Consider the following 19,154-nt stretch of genomic DNA (forward strand, 5'->3'; position numbering starts at 1 on the left):
CCTTCCTTCTGATTGATATCTGCTTTTCACGTTAAGAAAGGGACATATTTTATTCAACTTGCACAGAATATACTGTGATGTCTCCTCATGGATATCCCATATATGGGGGAGATGTTGTTCCTGGAGTATCATTTCTTTACAAAGACCAGCAGTATATTTTGGGCACCCATACCTGAGTACTTATAATAAATATTTTCTCAGCATCCTCTGCAGCTGTCTCCATAAGTCTTAGGCATAAGTCTAAGGGACAGACCAAAAGTAAATTGGAGGGAAATTCTGCACCATCCTCTCTAGTACCTTTTATTCTGAGCCCATGGGGCCAAATTCTCTAGTGCAAAAAGTTTCATGCACATTGTGTCCTGGAGACACTGGCATGAGTTCTTTAGACCAGCTCAGATATATGTGAGATCCAAAGCTGGGTTGCTTTTATATCTAAGGTCAGTATGTATGATTTGTGAAAATAAAGAGATAAGGATTAAAACCAGGAAAACCACAAAATCCATGATCCATCCTTCTACTTGCATCCATACACTCATCTTATTGGCTTTTTTCCTGATTTCTAGACATACCATCCTTGTCCCACCTCAAACCATTGAATGTTTCTTTCCTCTTGTTTTAAAAACCCCTTCTTCTCTTTATTTGGCTATTTCTAACAGTTGTCTTTGATCTTTCTTTTAATTCATGTAGAATTGACTTGAGTGCTGAAATAGGATAGTATAGGCACACCTCAGAGTTATTGTGGGCTCAGTTCCAGACCAGCACAGTGAAGTGAATCTCATGTCACATGAAGTTTCTGGTTCCTAATACATATAAAAATTACATTTACACTATACTGTAATCTATTGAGTGTGCAATAAATAGCATTATGTCTAAAAAAACAATGTATACACTTTCATTAAAGAATACTTACTAGCTGAAAAATGCTTACCATTATCTGAGCTTTCAGTGAGTTGTAATCTTTTTGCTGTAGGAGGATCTTGCCTTGACATTGACAGCTGCTGGTGGATCAGGTTGGTCGTTGCTGAAGGCTGGGTTGGCTGCCGCAATTTCTTAAAATAAGGCAACAGGGGCACCGGGGTGGCTCAGTCGTTAGGCATCTGCCTTCTGCTCAAGTGGTTATCTCAGAGTTCTGAGATTGAGCCCCATGTAGTGCTCTCTGCTAACAGGAAGCCTGCTTCTCCCTCTCCCACTCCCCTGCTTGTGTTTCCTCTCTTCCTGTGTCTGTCTGTAAAATAAAAAAGTAAATAAATAATAAGACAACAAAGTTTGCTGCATCAGTTGACTCTTCCTTTCTCTCCAACACTTAGAGGCCATTGTCGGGATATGAATTGGTCTAATTTTGATATTGTTGTGTCTCAGGGAATAGAGAGACCAGAAGAGAGGGAGAAAAACAGATGAATGTCCAGTCAGTGAAGCAGTCATAATGCACACTTTCATCCCTACATTTGCTGTGTTGTATGGGCACCAAACACAGTAAGAATAAAAATGCTTGAAATATTGGGAGAATTACCAAAATGTGACACAGGGACATGAGTTGAGCAAAGACTGTTGGAACAATGATGCTAATAGACTTGCTGTAGCCACAAGCCTTCAACTTGTGAACAACACAGTATCCGAGTAGTGGGATAAAATGAGGGATGCCTGCCATTATATCCTTACCGGCAGTTTCGCGTTCCATAGTTGGACGCAGACCAATCATCTGTTGGTCAGTAGTAGGCTAGTGCCACATCACAGAGCCTGTGCAGTTCACTCCCTCCACCTCATCACGTGGGCATTTTATCACATCCCATCCTTGCCAGAAGTGTGAATCCTGTACAGTAAGGTATTTTGAGAGAGAGAAAGAGAGAGAGAGAGAGAGACAGGGAGACCACATTCACTTGACATTTATTACAGTATATTGTAATTGTTCTGTTATTATTAGTCATTGTTGTTCATCTCTTTATGTTATCATTAGTTATTGCTCTAGGTATCATTAGTTATTGTTGTTCTCTTGGTGTGGCTCACTTACAAATCAAATCGTGTGTGTAGTTCCGGGACTCTTGGTGGTTTCAGGCGTCCCTGGGTATCCTGGAACGTATGCCCTGCAGGTCAGGGAGGATGACTGTAATGTAGTTTATGAAAACTGGCATTTTCTTGGACTTCATCATACGGCCCCGTAATTGCCTTTTTACCTGTCTAGCAATCCTGAGAAATCACTTGAGCCCAGATACCGTGTTAATTAATAAATGTCAGTATCTAGCACTGTGTCATGATCGAATAAAGGCCCAGAATTAAGTTTCCATCATGACAATGGCCTTCCTCCCTAAAAGGCAGCAGGAAAATATTGCTTCACACCATTTGGTATCACCCTTCTGGCTGTAGTGTTCACCCCTCCACCAAACCCATGATCAGCACTAGACTGAGGCCCTAAAAGAACTCTCTTCCTTCCATTTCCAGGAAACCTGAGTGCCTCAGGGCTTTTTCCATCCTTTAAACAGTTAGGACAGTGTTATTTGGGGGTCGGGCGAGGGGTAGTTTGCAGTTGAACAAAATATCCTAGCTGGTTCATATTATAATTTATTATTGAGAAAAAGGGAAGGGACAATTGATACTAGTAGAGCCTCTAGTCTGGCTAGCCACTGTCTGGGAGATCTACATAACTTTAGTTCCGTTTGTGATAAAGCTGATAGGACCTTAAGTTTTAATGAGGAGGAAGGGAGCAGCAATAGTGACAATCCAAGTAGTGATTAGAAACATGCATGCCAGAGTCAGAGGATTCAGTTTCAGATAGTTGCCCTGTTCCTGAGGTGTAGAGACATGACATAGAGCACAGACAGGTTGCTTGTGTTCAGGCAACCCTAAGCCCGAGTTTTCTCACCTATAAAATGGGGATGATAGTAGCATGTATATCACAGGGTGGTTGTTGTTGTTGTTGGGGTGTGTGTGTGTGTATGTGTGTGTGTGATTTAAAAGGGTAAAGGACACCAAGTATAGTGCCTGACCCATAGCAAATATTCAATAAACATTAACTATCATTATTATCATTGATACTGAGGCTAAGATCTTGGGGCATGAAAGCTCCAGAATTTGGGAGAAAGGAATGCCGGAAAGTGGAAAGAGGAGTTGGCAAGGTAGAATTCTCTTAAGTAATTTTGTGTCCCCCGCACCTGATTAGTATGTGTTTGTGTTTTGGGTGAAATTGAAGAGAGCAGGAGGAAAATCGGCGATCTGGAATTTGGCAAAGGAGGGGAACAGCAAAAGAAGTCCCTTATTACAGTCAGTCCTGTTATGTCTAGTTCTTTGATCTCTAATCCCTTTCTTAGGCTTAGGCTTTAGTAGGCAAATATTCCAAAATTAACAAGCAGGAAGGGTTGCTGACACTCATCTTCCCAATCCACTAGGTGTTGCCTTTGCATGCCCTTCCCCCCAACCCCCATCCCTACCCAACCCCTTCCTTGGGTGCTATTATGCCGAGAATTACAACGTGTTAGGTTGGGGTGAGGTCAGCCCTGCTGACACACATGCATATTCTGCCAGGGTGTAGGTGGTCTTCATTTTGCTTCTGTGCGCTGCATCTTAGCCCAGATTACAAGTAGGGGGTACTTCCCCTACATCCCCAACTTGTAGCTGTCAGAGAATGAACAGCAGCAGTGCCAGCATTCTCCAACACAGCAGAATGCTAACACTTTGTCAGGAGGCTCAGGGAAAAAAGTCTCAGATCACAAACCAGAAGAGGCAAGGGTAAAACTCGCCTGGCAAAAGTAATGGCATGTTGTTGCTCATCTAAACATCTTAGATATTTGGGAGAAATGAACTTGTGCATGCAGGCTCCCACATGCATAAAAGGAATTCCATTCTTTGCTAGTGATGTTTTCTAGCTTTTATCTCCCATTTCACCCTGGATTCTTTTATTCTCATAGCTCTGCTTTCCAGCAACCAATTAATATTTTTTTTGATAAATGTTCTTTTTTGAGAGTAATCTGTCTTTGATGTTAAGCTCAACATTCTTCTTTTAACTTCTAAAAGAAAAGAAGAGGCAGAAGAGTAAAGCGCTGGGAAGAAAAATACAGTGTGTTACCTCCTTGGATCCTGAAAGATCAGCTCCAACTACTTGGATTTAAACGCTTCTAATTTTTTCTATTTTATTCACGATGGTACCTCAGAAAGTTAGTCAGAATTTTAATGTATGTCCATATAGGGTAAAACAGAAGGGACAAAATTTGGAATCCACATTCATACATGGTTTTGCCTAGAGAATGATGAATGTTTAGCTATGCTTAGTGTCCTCCAAGGAAATTTAAATAACAAATACAAAAAGAGACATGAGAGGACACTGCATGAAGTTTTTTGTGTTGTGCTGATTAAAATTAGAGCAGGTTGCAGGGGAAACAGTGGGATATAATAAATCTAGAATTTAGAATAACTTACAATTTCGTTAATTTTTAGAGATAGAGCTAGTATCACCATATTTCAGCTTCTAATTCAGAAAAGAATTATTAAGATAATTTCTAAATTATTTGTGATATTTTTTGCTCTTTTCATTTTACAAGTACATGCATTATTTTGTTTGGTTTTCTGTACAAAGCATATACTGGTAGTTATTACAGTAGGCTTTATATCGAGGATGTTGGACAAGATGCATAACTTAGTTCTGTTCTCATTATGAGAATGTTAGTGGGTTTCATCATTAGAGAAAATAATGACTATATCTATTCTTCTATCCTATAGATTACAGGACAGGGTGGCATTCGTTATTTCATTTAATGATATGCTACAAGAGTTATATCATAACTACTTTGTAAAAACCTATTCTCTTACTTGCTTTTCATTAATATGCTTCTGGAATTAATTTGTCAGCTTATGTACACAGTCTGAACTTTGAAAACTGCGGAATGAGACATGTTTGCTAGCCTGCATGATAATTGAGATGTGTCCTGATGATCTTGGTACAGATGTGTTTAGTTTCTTCCAGGACACTTGATCATTTGCATTTCATCAGAGACTTCTGACACTTACTTACAGGTGTTCCCAAAAGATTCAAGGGTAAAATTCCTACAATGTTGACTTGAATAAGGTGAGTCCCTGTATGATCTAGGAATGCTGAGGCTATTCACACACTTTAAAAATTTTTCCGGTTGTGGGTGTTAATATACTTCAGAGCTAAAACGGAAAAATCTAGCCTTCTTAATCTTCTCTTTCTTTCCTTTGACTTTCTATTCTGTGGGCCCAAATTAAATTCTGTTTTTACATCTTTAATGATATAGGCATTCAGGGCACAATGAAAAATATAGGCCTTATTACTTCACAGGATGTTTGGAATAGTGCATGATTATGTTTAGTTGACTATTTGGCTATAGTAATCGCAGAACCATAGAGTGACTGAAATTAGAAATGAAAACGACCCATTGGGTATCATTATCCTTCTTCCTGTCAATGTAAGGTTGTTTCCTGACATGCAGAGTGTGTGTGTGTGTGTGTGTGTGTGTGTGTGTGTGTGTGTGCATGTCTGGGTGGGGGGGGTGCTGAACTCTTTCTTAGTTATATCAATACACAACATGATACAGTTGTTTAGCAACATTTTGGCAGGAACTAAACAGCAAAGCAAATCAGATAGCACTCCTAGAATGTCCAGTAAAAGGATACACAATAGCACAGTAAAAGGATACACAGTAGCAGCCTCACTATATATTTATAGATCACCAGCTACATGTCAGTCACTATAACATAGCCATCTCCAATATAAAAATCAGTCTTTCCTATCAGATATCAGCATCCCCATTTTGTATGTGAGGAAATGGTATCAATAAAAGCAAATGGTGGGGCACCTGAGTGGCTCAGTGGGTTAAGCCTCTACCTTTGGCTCAGGTCATGATCTCAGGGTCCCCTGCAGATTTTACCCGAGAGTTCTACAAGTTTTTTTGCATTTGCAGACTCCCACTACCTGAGTCCTTCTCCACCCCAACCCCCTGCCCGAATTCTCAGAGACACCTGGGGTCTGAGCTCTGTTATTCACTGTGCTGCAGGCCACCAGCCTCAGCCTCAGGTGGCTATGTGTCTTCATGATGCCAGTCCAGACTCCCACATCTAATGCCTGACACCAAATGTATGCCTGAGGCTAACTCCTATAGCCACACAAATGCACACCAACAGCCCAGGCTCCCATAGCTGCTTGTGCACCAGAAGCTAGGCCCAACTCCTTATATAGGTTTGTACTGCCACACACTAATAACTAGCCCCTGCCGCCAGACCCTTGTGTGCTGCTGGCCCTGACTCCTGTCACTGGTCCTCACTGTGTGCTTGCACTTGAAGGTAGTCCCTGCAGCTTCTGAGTACATGCTGACAGCCCAGGCCCCAGCAGCTGCCCGTGAACACAGATCTGGCCCTGACTTCTGTCAATGGCCTGCACCGCCAATAAAACGATTTCTGTTTTCTAATGGCAATTTTATATATGGAAAATGCTGAAGACTCTACCAATAAACTCTTAAAAACTAATAGATGAATTGAGTAAAGTTGCAGGATACAAAATAGACATACAAAAAGCAGTTGTGTTTCTATACACTGACAAACTGTCTGAAAAGGCAGGGAGAAAACAGTTCCATTTGCAAGAACAATAAAAGAATAAAATACTTAGAAATAAATTGAACCAATGAAAGATCTGTACAGTGAAAATGTTAAAATATCGATGAGAGAAATTGAAGGTGTAAGTAAATGGAAAGATATCCTATGTTCATGGACTGGAAGAATTAATATTGTTAAAATATCTGGTATATCCATAGATTCAGTGCATTCTTTGTGAAAATTTCTGTAACAATTTTCACAGAAAAAAAAAAAAAAAACCTGTATGGGACCACCAGAGACCCTGAATAGCTAAAACAATCCTGAGAAAGAAGAATAAAGCTGGAGATATCAGTTTTTTATTTCAAGTTTTGTTGCTAAGTTATAGTGACCTAAAACTATATGGTATTCACATAAAAGCACAATGGAACTGAATAGAGAGCCCAGAATTAAATCCATGCATATTCAGTGAACTAATTTTGGGCAAAGTCACTAATGTATAATGCAGAAAGTATAGTCTTTTCAATTTGTGATGTTTGGAGAACTAGATATCCACATGCAAAAGGATGACATTGGACTCTTATGCCACATGAAAAAGTCATCTCAAAATGGATTAAAGACTTAATGTAAGGCCTGGAACTGTATGATTACTAGAAGAAAACATAAAGGAGAAGCTCCTAGGTGTTGGTCTTGGCAACGAATTTTTGCAATTGATACCAAAACCACAGGCAACAAAAGCAAAAATAAACAAGTGGGACTACATGAAACTCAAAAGCTTCTGCACAGCAAGGGAAATAATCAACAAAGTGAAAAGACAGTCTGTGGAATGGGAAAAAATATTTGTAAACCATATGATAAAGGGATAAGGGGATTAATATCCAATATATATATAAGGAACTAATACAACTCAATAGCAAACCCCCCATGTGATGTAAAAATGAGCAAAGGACCCAAATAGACATTTTTCCAGAGAAGACATACAAATGGCTCAGGAGCAGTCACTGCTCTCATCTTCCCCCGTTCACAGGGGAGTGAGAATTCCGAGACAGTCACAAAAACTCAGATGGATGCTGAAGCACTCTTGGATGCCTAGGTAAATGATGATTTATTTTAAGTCAACCTGGTTTTGACTTCAAGTACCTATCCCTCTGATCTCATAAAAAAGCTAATCTCTTCCAAACCTGCTTCAGAGCAATATAGAAATAACTTTGCATAGACCTGGTAGAGAGCATTCTTGCCCCGGGCCCTGTGCTTTGGAGAGACTGGCTATGGATTTTCACCTCTATGTCCACGCTCAGAAGACAAGGAGTCATGGGCTGAGGAGATTACCCACCCCTAAACTCCATAGTCTCCTTTTTTGGAAGCATTCTAGACACTAGGGTCTCAGCATTGTTGGCTCTTGTTTCCAGGGCTTGGTGGGTCACTCCTCCAGGTCAGTCTTAACTGTGAGCTGTGTGGAGATTATGTGTTATAGAATAAATGGAGACCAACCAAATGAGAAAAGCAAAGACTACTTATTCTGAACTTGCATCAGCAAGGGAGTGAGCCGCCATCACTTGTGTTTGGCAGAGACTTAAAGGCACACAGAGGAGGGAGAAAGCTTTATAGTGAGAAAAGTGTAGGCTCCAGGTGTGTCCTGATTGGAGGCTATTGTCCTGGGAAAGCTGGAGGCATCCTATGTGATTAGCTAGGGTTGTATTTCTGGCTTTCTCTGATTAGAACTGAGTTGGAAGTGGGGACAAAAATTAGGGAAACTGTCAGTTATTAATCATGTCCTGGCCACTTGGGTCCAACTGTTATGGAGGATTTTGTTTAGCTTCCTAAATTCCCACAGGAGGTAGCAATCTGATCTTGTGCAAATCTGGTTTACAGCAGGCTGGCTGTGGATTGTTTATTGTTGATAAGGGGGTTGGTGTTCTGGGCAGGTTGTGGGTCAAAGTTCTATTTTTATATTCAGGCTGGCCATTGTCTATATGATTCAGTGTCTGAGTGGTTAGGTCTAAGAGGAAACAGGGGGTGGCTGTTTCTAGAGGAATAGATGGAGATTAAAAGTGTGAGTTGTGGTGAGGACACATGAGGCCCTTTTGATATGGGATGAAGCTAAAGATGGAAAGAAACCTGGGAACTGGGACCAGGATCAGCAATCCCTACATCTTTATGTCCTGGAATGGAGTTCCAAGGAATCTTAGGCATCTGAATTTACATCTTGCCTTCTGGTTGTTATGGAGGAATACTTTTTTTTCAAGGTGAGAGGGCAGAACATACCTATTTTATTAAGAGTTTGTTAACCTTTCTTACAACTTCTAATATTCAGCCATATTGTGTAGGACCCTCTGTTCTTTTAGATTTATTTATTTATTGGAGGGGGGTAGCAGAGGGAGAGAGAGACTCCCAAGCAGACTTCCCATTGCATGCAGAGCCTGGCCTGGGGCTTGATCTCACAATCCTCAGATTGTGACCTAAGCCAAAATCAAGAGTTGGACACTTAACTGACTTAACCCAGGTGCCCTAGGCCCCTCCATCTTTACTCTTATCCTGCACTCAGTAAATGTATGCAGCAAACCTATGAATGAGTCCCAGGGTCTTGGGGAAAATGGAAAGATCTTGGGGTAGCCTTTCCATTTAATACTACCTAATCTCTCTTATCATACCTGAGCACCATTGTCTGAACCAAAACGGTGCTTTCAAATCAGGTTCAGCTGCTTCGTTTGTGGGAGTCACTGCAAAATGAAAATGTAAGGTTTCTTACATTTGAAGAAGTTGAAAAAAAGTGTTAAAGGTGCTAAAATAAGGGTTGTTTTTCCTTCCATGGTCTTTCTCTTGAACCTTCAGAGTGTTTTTTATTTTCCAGTTTTCATCATTCTAAATAAAGAAAAATGAAACATTTAAATTATTAGCATAGATTTTTGCTATTCATTTTTACATTGCACAGTATCAGTTTTATTTTTTTATCATTTCTCTTGAAGTCATCTCCACACCCAATATGGAGCTTGACCTCATGATCCGGAGATCAAGAGTCACATGCTGTATTGCCTGATCCAGTCAGTCGCCCTATAAATTATACAATATCAGTTTTAAATGCAATTGCAAGAGCATTTATCTCATGTAGAATCACCAGAATTACACAGTTTGTTTTATAGCTTGTACATGTAGGTTAGCAAAGGGAGTTGGAAAATGAAAGGAAGAACACAGTTGATCTCATGAGATAATCTGAGATGAGAGTTAAGTTGAAGAGTCCAGTGAGACACCTGCGTAGATTTCTTGAGTCAACTATGGAAGATTTTGCAGAAAGCAGGAATCCTACAGGAACAGGTAGTTTCTAAGATTAGGAAATTTGGGCTATCTGTTCATATGATGTCTTTTTTTTTTTTTTATCCATGGGATGGTGGAATACTAAGAATACAGAATAAACATAAAATGAAAATGTAGGAAAATCATTACTTCCTTATATTTATTTCCATATTCATTGCCACAGTATTTGTACTAGACATAGTTCATTCTTGCTCATTTTTTAAATGTGGCTTTGAGTCACTCTCTTTATTTTTTAACAACTTAATTGAGGTAGAATTTATATACCATAAAATTCACTCATTATAAGTGTACAATTCAATGATTTTTAATAAATTCACTCATTTGTGCAACCATCACTACGATGCCACTTTTGAACATTTCCATCAACTCTAGTAATTCCCTTGTGTCTTCTTCTTGCAGGCAATCACTGCCCCAACCCTGGTCCCCGGCAACCATTGATGTGTTTTCTGAATTTGCTTTTCTGGAAATTCCATTTACCTCATACAGTATATGTAGTCATTTATGCCTATTTCTTTCATGAAGCATAATGTTCATGCTCACCCATGTTGTAGTATGTAGAAATTATCCATTCCTTTTTATTACTGACTAGCATTCCATTGGATGGATATACCACATTTTGTTCACCTGTTCGTCAGTTGATGGATATTATGATTGTTTCCAGCTTTGGGAAAATATGTATAATGTTGCTATGGTCATTCTCATCTTTGGGTGGACATAAGTTTTTTATTTCTCTCAAGTAAATACATAGGGATGTTAGGTAGTGTGTTAAGTTTGTATTTAACTTTTTACGAAACTGCCACATGGGTTCCCAGTTTCCAAACTGTTTTCCCACAGACAAAATATAGGAGATCCAGTTTTTCCATATCCTGCTAATATTTGGTACAGTGTTTTTGATTTTAGCAATTTCTAGTTGCTGCTCTATCTCATTGTGGTTTTGACTTGCCTTTTCCCTGATGATTACTGGTGTTGAACCTCTTTTTATGTGCTTATCAAACATGTGTATATTTATCTAGTATCTACTCAAATCTTTTGTCCATTTTTAATTTTTATTTGTTTACTTACTTTAGAGATTTTATTGGGGTGTCTGGTGGCTCAGTCAGTTGGGTGTCTGCCTTCAGTTCAGGTCATAATCTGGGGTCCTGGGGTCAAGCCCTGCCTCAGGGTCCCTGCTCAGTGGGGAGTCTGTTTCTCCCTCTCCCTCTGCCTCTTCTCCTGCTTATGCTCTCTCTTGCTTACCCTCTCTCTTTCTCAAGAAAATAAAAAAAGATCTCATTTATTCATTTCAGCAAGAGAGAGAGAGCATGAGCAGGAAGGGGCAGAGGGAGAGGAAGAAAGAATGTCTAGCAGACTCTGCCCTGAATGCAGAGCCAGACACAGGTCTGAATCCCATAACCTCGAGATCATGACCTGAGCCCAAACCAGCAGTTGGTGGCTCAACCAGCTGAGCCACACAGGAGCCCCTCTTTTGTTCATTTTTTAAGTTGGGTTTGACTTCTTATTGAATTAAGAATTCTATTTATATCTTAGATGGACATTCTTTATCAGATTTGAGTTACAAATATTTTATCTCTCTTTGTGTTGGTTTCATTATTTAACTGTATGTTTTGAAGAGTGAAAGATTTTAATTTTGATGAAATTTATTTTAAAAAAATCCAATTTATCAAATTTTTATCTTACAGATTTTGCTTTGAGTGTCAGATCTAAGAAATGTTTGTCTAATCCAAGGTCACAAAGGTTACCTTCTCTGTTTCTTTCTAGAAGTTCTGTACTCTTGCCTTTGACATTTAGGTCTGTGATCAATCTTGAGTTACCTTTTATATAAGGTGTGAAAGGTGAATCAAAGTTTATGTTCTTGGCTTATGAATATCCAATTGTCTTGGCACTTTCCTTTCTCTATTGTTCTGCTTTGAAATCTTTGCCAAAAATCAATTGACCATAATTGTGAGGGTTTAAATCTTTCTTTTTATATTTAGTCTTCTTTCCTTTATATCAGGTCTTCTGGTTCTCAAAGACACAGAGGATGGCAAAGTGTCCCACAAAGTGTCCCACATGTGCTTTTTTTCCCACGTTATACAGAGTAGTTTCAGGATAGCTATACTCATACTACGAACACTGTGATTTTCTGTCCATTTTTTAAAGTGATGCACAGAAAAGCTGACTGGAAGCTCTGGACAAGAGTGGAGCCTCTCAATTGTGAGCTTCCCATTGGTGTGATGTGGCTGGACTGTTTCACTGAAGAACCCCTCGAATGTCGTATCTATGGATCCTCCTCGGGTTTCTGATTCCCTATGAAGAGATTCTCCAATCTCCAGCTAGTGGGAAGTTCTGGAAACCAAGAAAAGAAAGGGAATGTACCTTGAAGGCAGTTCCATGTAGTCTCCCTTTTCCTTCTTGCATGTCCTCTTTATTTATTTATTTATTTTATTTTATTTATTTTTAAAGAGCTTTTATTTTTTTTTTAAAGATTTTATTTATTTGTCAGAGACAGAGGGAGAGAGAGCGAGCGAGCACAGGCAGACAGAAAGGCAGGCAGAGGCAGAGGGAGAAGCAGGCTCTCTGCCGAGCAAGGAGCCTGATGTGGGACTCGATCCCAGGACCCTGGGATCATGACCTGAGCCGAAGGCAGCTGCTTAACCAACTGAGCCACCCAGGCGTCCCTTGCATGTCCTCTTTAAATGAGCCTTGGGTCCCTGAGTCTTATCCTTACCCTGAGTCAATCAGGATGTCTTCATGGAATAAGTGGCCATTCCTTAGCTGCAGACAGAGTAGGATAATTTCCCTGCCGCTTAATAGGGTTGAACCAGAGACATGATGGAGCCAGACTGAACCAGTTCTTTATAGATGACTATGTCATCTCATCCCAATTCTCTGTTCTGTACTGTTTTATTCATAGTCACGGTGGGGGTATTTATACCATGGAAATTGCCTAACAGGGCTTTTTGCAGTGGGGTGGCTAGGGAGCTTGGAACCATGATACTATTGGCTCCTGCTGCTTATCAGACAGATTTTCAATAAACTCTCCAGCTTTTAGCCCCATCTACAACCTCACTTTTAGATTTTGAAATTTCAAGGACTGAATCAGCCTGCTTCTCGGCTGCCTCTCATGTAATTCTCTGTTCTGCTAAGTCTGTTACTACTTGACCATTTGATTTCTAACTTCTCAAAATTTGTTGCCCTTTCCTCATTCTCATTGGTCTTGTGAGTTTATCCCTACATTGTTATCTTAATTGAATATTTAAAAGAAGCATGGATTGAGTGCAAAGTAAACACATTTTCATGTCACCATATTTAATTGTAAGTCTCCTTTAGGTTTAAAATGTTTCTTTTGACTCTCTACACACACGCAAATATATGTGGATGACTTGTCCCATCTCTTCGCTCCCTTGGAGCAACTCTGTAGATACTTAAAAGCAGTCATTTTATGTTTTAGTGAAGGAGAGTGTGAAGAATTATGTAATGTAATGGGCTTCTTATGTTTTATTTTTTTTAAGATTTTATTATTTTATTTGACACAGAGAGAGAGAACAAGAGAGGGAACACAAGCAGGGGGAGTAACAGAGGGAGAGGGAAAAACAGGCTTCCCATTGAACAGGGAGCTGGATGTGGGGCTCAATCCCAGGACCCTGGGATCATGACCTAAGCTGAGGGCAGATGCTTAACAGACAGCCACCCAGGTGCCCTGCTTCTTGTGTTTTAAAGAACAAAATGTAACCCACTGACAGGATACTCCAAGATGTGAAATCTTAATTACCTTTGTGAGTGGGAATTTTCTTTTTCTTTTTCTTTTTTTGGACTCTCTATTCTTTCTAATGTATCTACAATAATTCTTCATTTTTTTTTAGAAATGAGAGAAATGTAGGAGTGCCTGGCTGACTCAGTTGGTAGAGCATACAACTCTTGATCTCAGGGATGTGGGTTCAAGCTCCACATTGGGTGCAGAGATTACTTAAAAATAAAATCTTAAAAAAAAAAAAAAGAAAGAAAGAAGAGAAAAGTAAAGTTCTTTCAAGTTGATTAAAACGCACGCACGCGCGCGCGCGCGTGCGTACACACACACACACACACACACACACCATACCACACATGAACACACCCAAAAGAAACAAAAAACTGTTAACTTAGAATTATTTGGGGTTTACTGAGTTCAGAGAAGCAGATGTAACATTAGAACATAACCTCATTCTACTGCTTAATTCCAAGTCATATTATGGGTTTCTGTCTTGTCCCCTCATTTCTCAAGCCTATGTATTCTGGGGTTTCTAAAAACAGATTATTATATAAATAGGGGCAGTAAGTAGAAGGTTGCAAACTATTGTCACTTTCAGGGTCATATTTTTCTGAATAAATTGAGGAAGACGTTGGTCTGCTTTACCAAGTTAGATACTCCATAAATGTTGAGCACACACATGTGCACAGTAACACAAAAACTTTCTGTTTGTCATTATATTCGACAGAGAGAGAAAGAGAGAGCACAAGCAGGGGGAGCAGCAGGTAGATGGAGAGGGAGAAGTAGGCTCCATCGTAAGGAGGGAGACCTATGGGAGATTTGATCCCAGGACTCTGGGATCATCTGAGCTAAAGGTAGTCGCTTAACCGACTGAGCCACCCAGGAGCTCCTTTATTTGTCATTGTAAACTCCTAGGGTGGCAATGACATTTCCCCCTTTTCTGTAAAAGTGTGGATTTTGAAACTCGGGAGGTTGTTTCTTACCGTGAAGTAAAATTAGGAAGAAACAAAAAATGAAAAGGACCTTGTAGTTTCCTGGTAATTCCAGTATCCTAGCTCCTGACCCTCTCATGGATGCCTGAAGTTTTCACTGAAGTAGAGTTTTCTAGGCATTCCCTACCAGTTCTGGTTCTATGAATAGCTTGTCTGACAGCTTTCTCCTTACTGGCCTGTGTGAAGAGCACTTAATTACAGTCCATTTGAACTGACCAGAGAATGGGTCACCAAAGCCCATTTGAGTAATAGCTTCCAAATTCTGCCAAAAGTATAAAACCCGGACAGAGAAACAGGAAGGATTTGCAGACATTGAAGAATATAGATCTACATGTCTGCTGTCCCTAGAGGATCCCTAGAAGATCTCCTCTTGAGATCTCCCCAGGAGACTAGTTGTGGACATCGTTTCTTGACTTCCCTCCTGAAGCCAAATGCCAGACCATCCACTTCTGGGCAGCACTGGCTGGAAGGGAAGGATGTTTAGAGGAATCAGACAGCTGCCAAGGACTTCACAAGCTGGGAGCTTGACATAAGATAATATTTTTGGTTAAAACTAGTACATCTTTTGTTTAAATGAGAGGTGGTTGAGATGGTTACTTTTATCTTAGCAGATCTCTAAGGAGAGAAAACATTAATTCATAGAATCTAAGTAGAAGAACCAAGTTAAGCTCCATGTGCTATGATTAGGGTCTAAATTATGAGTGGTCTGGCAAAGAAAAAGTAAGCAGAGAGGCTGTGTGATTAAATGGAAGACCTCCATGCTCTGAGTAGAGACCCCAAGCTTATTGGAAGCACAGCTACCATGGGGTGCATGACCTTGAGTGGACAGTGCACATTTGTGTTGTGATTACTAAAGGGCATCAATAAAGATATCAATAAGTGATGCCTGTGTGGCAGAGTCCCTTAAGGGTCTGACTCTTGGTTTCAGGTCATGATCTCAGGGTCCTGAGACTGAGCCCTGTGTTGGGCACTGCGCTTAGCATGGAATGGGCTTAAGACTTTCTCTCACTCTTCCTCTGCCCCTCTTTGCCTTAAGTAAATAAATAAATGTTAACAAACAAACAAAAAAAGGCATCAATATAAAGGCTCCGTGTTACACCAATGAACAGCTGTCCTCTGCCATTCTGATATCTGAGGGCTCCTAATCTTAATCTTTTCTCTTTCCTCTGAGCTTTTATATTTCCTCAAAAGTCAATCTTAATCGAACTTCTTAATCAGGCTAGCTTCTCTTCTTTGAAATTACTTCCCTTTGACAATATCTTAATAGTAACTAAGGCATCCATGCAGAAAATTAGAAATGCATTGCCCGCCCACCTCCCATCATCTTCATCCCCCACACAGCATGTGGGCATCGTTGGCTGGAACCCAGGACTTCTAAGAGAAGCAGGGAATGGCTTCAGAAAGAAGAAATCTTTGTACAGTCACTACACCATTCTTGCAATCTATCTCCTCTTCCTTTTCCTCCTCTACCTTTTGTTTCTTCTTCATCACAAATAGATATTAAGAAACTACTGGATGACAGATCCTTTGCTAGGTTTTAGGAATACATACAGAAATCAGAGCAAGATATTATTTCTATTCCAGAAAACACTCAATCTGGTTGAGTTGCTGCTAAGACAGCAATTACAGATTCAAGATTCAGAGTCAGAAAAACTGAGCTCCAATCGTGCCTTTTTATATTTTGGCTATAGGCCCTTGGACAAATTTTATACCCTTACTATGTGTTCTCAGCTGTGAGATGGAGTTGGTAATACCTTTCTCATACAGTTGTCGTGTAAGGACTAAATGACATAAAGCAGTGTCTGATACACATTAAGCACTTATAAATATTGGTTATTTTTAGGGGAGAAAAGATAAAGATACAAATCATTTAAATAGTTAAGCATAAAATTAACATGATATAAGTAAAAAATAATGAAAATAAGTGGCTGCAAGAATCACTTAAGAAAAATGTAAGGAAGGCATAAATCCTTAGCATAATAGCAAATAGCATAAATGCTATGAAATTGGTAACTTTTTTGAAATTTATAACTCTTTAGAATTTGCAAAATTCAAAATTAAATTAAGTATCCTAAAAGCTTTTCCAATGAGAGTCAAAAATAATAATATAGTGCTTCATTTCTCTTTTGTTAATGCCAAAACTCAGTGTCATCTTTAATGCTGCCCTATTTGAGGTGAATAGACAGGTAAGTGTCTAAAATAATGTGGATGCTGGGAAAGACAGTAGAATCAGCACAAAGTGAAACATGTCAGAAACTGACACCCATGAGGTGAGCAAGAAACAATCAGGAGGTGTCTTTCTTATAAAACTTGGTGTTGAAATAGTATATGTGATATTACAATGCACAGATACTGGGCAATCAGAAGATTCTGTTCATAATAGAAAACAATGGCCTAGAGTAAGAATATGCCATGTTTTCAGCCTTAAACCAAGAACCCCCGGATTCTGATTCTAATCACCAGCTTCTCTTTATTCCTTATTTAATTTAAAAATATTAGCTCTGAATACCATGTACTCTTGGAAGGAAAGGAACATGTCTCATATTTAGTCATCTCTCCATGGAACCCAATAAGGTGCTGAGCACCTTAGAATCCTGGAAAGAACCTTAGAGAATACTTTGTCCAAAAGATTCCAGGTTAGTCCAAAAGCATTGAGGAAGAAAAAAATCTCCAAAAGATGTAAGACCCAACATTCTTTGTTTTGACGCATAGAGAGTCTCCTGATAGATAATTTGGTAGATTATTCAGTGCATAAAAATAAATTTTGACAATTTGTCCAGGTATATTTTCCAGCATATTTAAAGAAAAAAAATGGAATCTCTTTTATTTGTATCCTGGAGCTCAGTTCACTGGGACTCAGGTAAATAATGAAATTAAGTTTTCTGCCCAACCCATCTGGGAATGGGATCTTAGAGCTGAAATAATCTCATCAAGTCAATAGTCATAATAATTGCTAATATCTATACAATACTTTATAGTTAGTTATCTTCAAAAAAACATTTATTTAGCTATCTGCTATGTTCTGTATTTAGCTACTAGTGTTACAAATAAATCATAAATGTCATATGTTGAGATGTTCTTATGTCTTATATTTTCTTCTGAGCTTAACTATTTATACACATTGGATCCTTACAACAACCTTCCCAGGTGGGTAATATTACCTGCATATTTTAGGCATGAAATTGAGGCATAGAGATGGAAGATCTTGTTCAATGATCCACTGCTCTTAAGTAACAAAGCTGATGGTCAAACCTAGGTGTTTGCTTGTTAGGCTCTAAGACTCTTCTGCTCCATGGTATCTACCTTCCAGAGGCTCACGGTATAGAGGAAACATAAAAAAAAAAAAAAAAAAAAAAAAAAAAAAAGCGCAATTGCGACATAATAGAAACTAACATAGAGTTATGTGAAAATATTTTTGATATTCATTCTCTCTATGTGTCATGTGCTTTGTTCTGAGGACTTTGAAAGCTGATGTAGTAGTTTCTCCTCAACATTAATATTCTCTCAATCTCTTTTTTCTATTTTATTTTAAGATTTTATTATTTTTTTAAAATTTTATTTATTTATTTGACAGACAGAGATCACAAGTAGGCAGAGAGACAGGCAGAGAGGGAGGGGGGGAAGCAGGCTCCCTGCTGAGCAGAGAGCCCAATGCGGGACTCCATCCCAGGACCCTGGGATCATGACCTGAGCTGAAGGCAGAGACTTTAATCCACTGAGCCACCTAGGTGCCCAAGATTTTATGTTTTTAAAGTGATCTCTATATCCAACATGGAGCTTGAACCACAACCCTGAAGTCAAGAGTTGCATGCTCTACCAACTGAACCATCCAGGAGCCCCTCTTTTTCTATTTTTTGGTGGAAGACCTGGAGTTTAGAGTAAGTTTGAATGACTTAATCAAAATGATCAGAGTGATAGAGCTAGAATTTGAATACAGGGTTGCCAGGTATCAAAAACTATACCTTCTACAGGTTCATGAAGTACTCAGAGTCTGTTGGGTGCTATGAGATGTTGGGAAGTGTTTACTGAACCTTGTCTGGGAGAGTTCTGGTTGACAAGGTAGCACTTGGACCATGGTTTGCAAGATTAGAAGTCCATTAAGTGAACAAGATGATGGAAGGCATCTCAGGGTGGAGAGCCAGCATGAGCAAACAATCCCGGAGAGAAAAGCAGAATGGGTCTGGGGAAGAGCAAGTCACTTGCTATGACTGTTGACAGATAGTGGGATGTCTGGTGAGCTCTGATTTCCCACCGTATGAATAAAGCAGCGGCATTGTTCAGAGAAGGAAGAAAATGATATTGACTCTAGGGAAATTAGATAAGATCTCATAGGATTGACACTTGATCTTGAAGAATGAATGAGAATGGGACAGATGAAGACAGAGGGGAAAAAGCATTCTAAATGGCAGGAATCTCATTAGAGAAGGTAAATAAATAGTCAGTTTGTGAACAAGAATCATGAATAATCATTCACTTTGATGAGATTCAGGGAAATAAGATTAGAAAAATTTGCTCTGCCAAATCTGGAAAACCTTGACTTCCAGGTAAAGGAATTTTATTTTACTTGTAAGAACCGCTGATGGAGAGAC

At 39.4% G+C, this 19,154-nt stretch overlaps 1 protein-coding gene across 1 annotated transcript in view; it reads left to right on the plus strand.

Annotated features, from left to right (window-relative positions):
• LOC131999978 (cytosolic beta-glucosidase) overlaps positions 1-19,154 on the plus strand; it is a 165,030-nt gene that overhangs the window by 15,880 nt on the left and 129,996 nt on the right. The window lies entirely within an intron of this gene.

The sequence above is a fragment of the Mustela nigripes genome, chromosome 1 (genome assembly GCF_022355385.1).
Source record: "Mustela nigripes isolate SB6536 chromosome 1, MUSNIG.SB6536, whole genome shotgun sequence".
Classification (NCBI taxonomy): Eukaryota; Metazoa; Chordata; class Mammalia; order Carnivora; family Mustelidae; genus Mustela; species Mustela nigripes.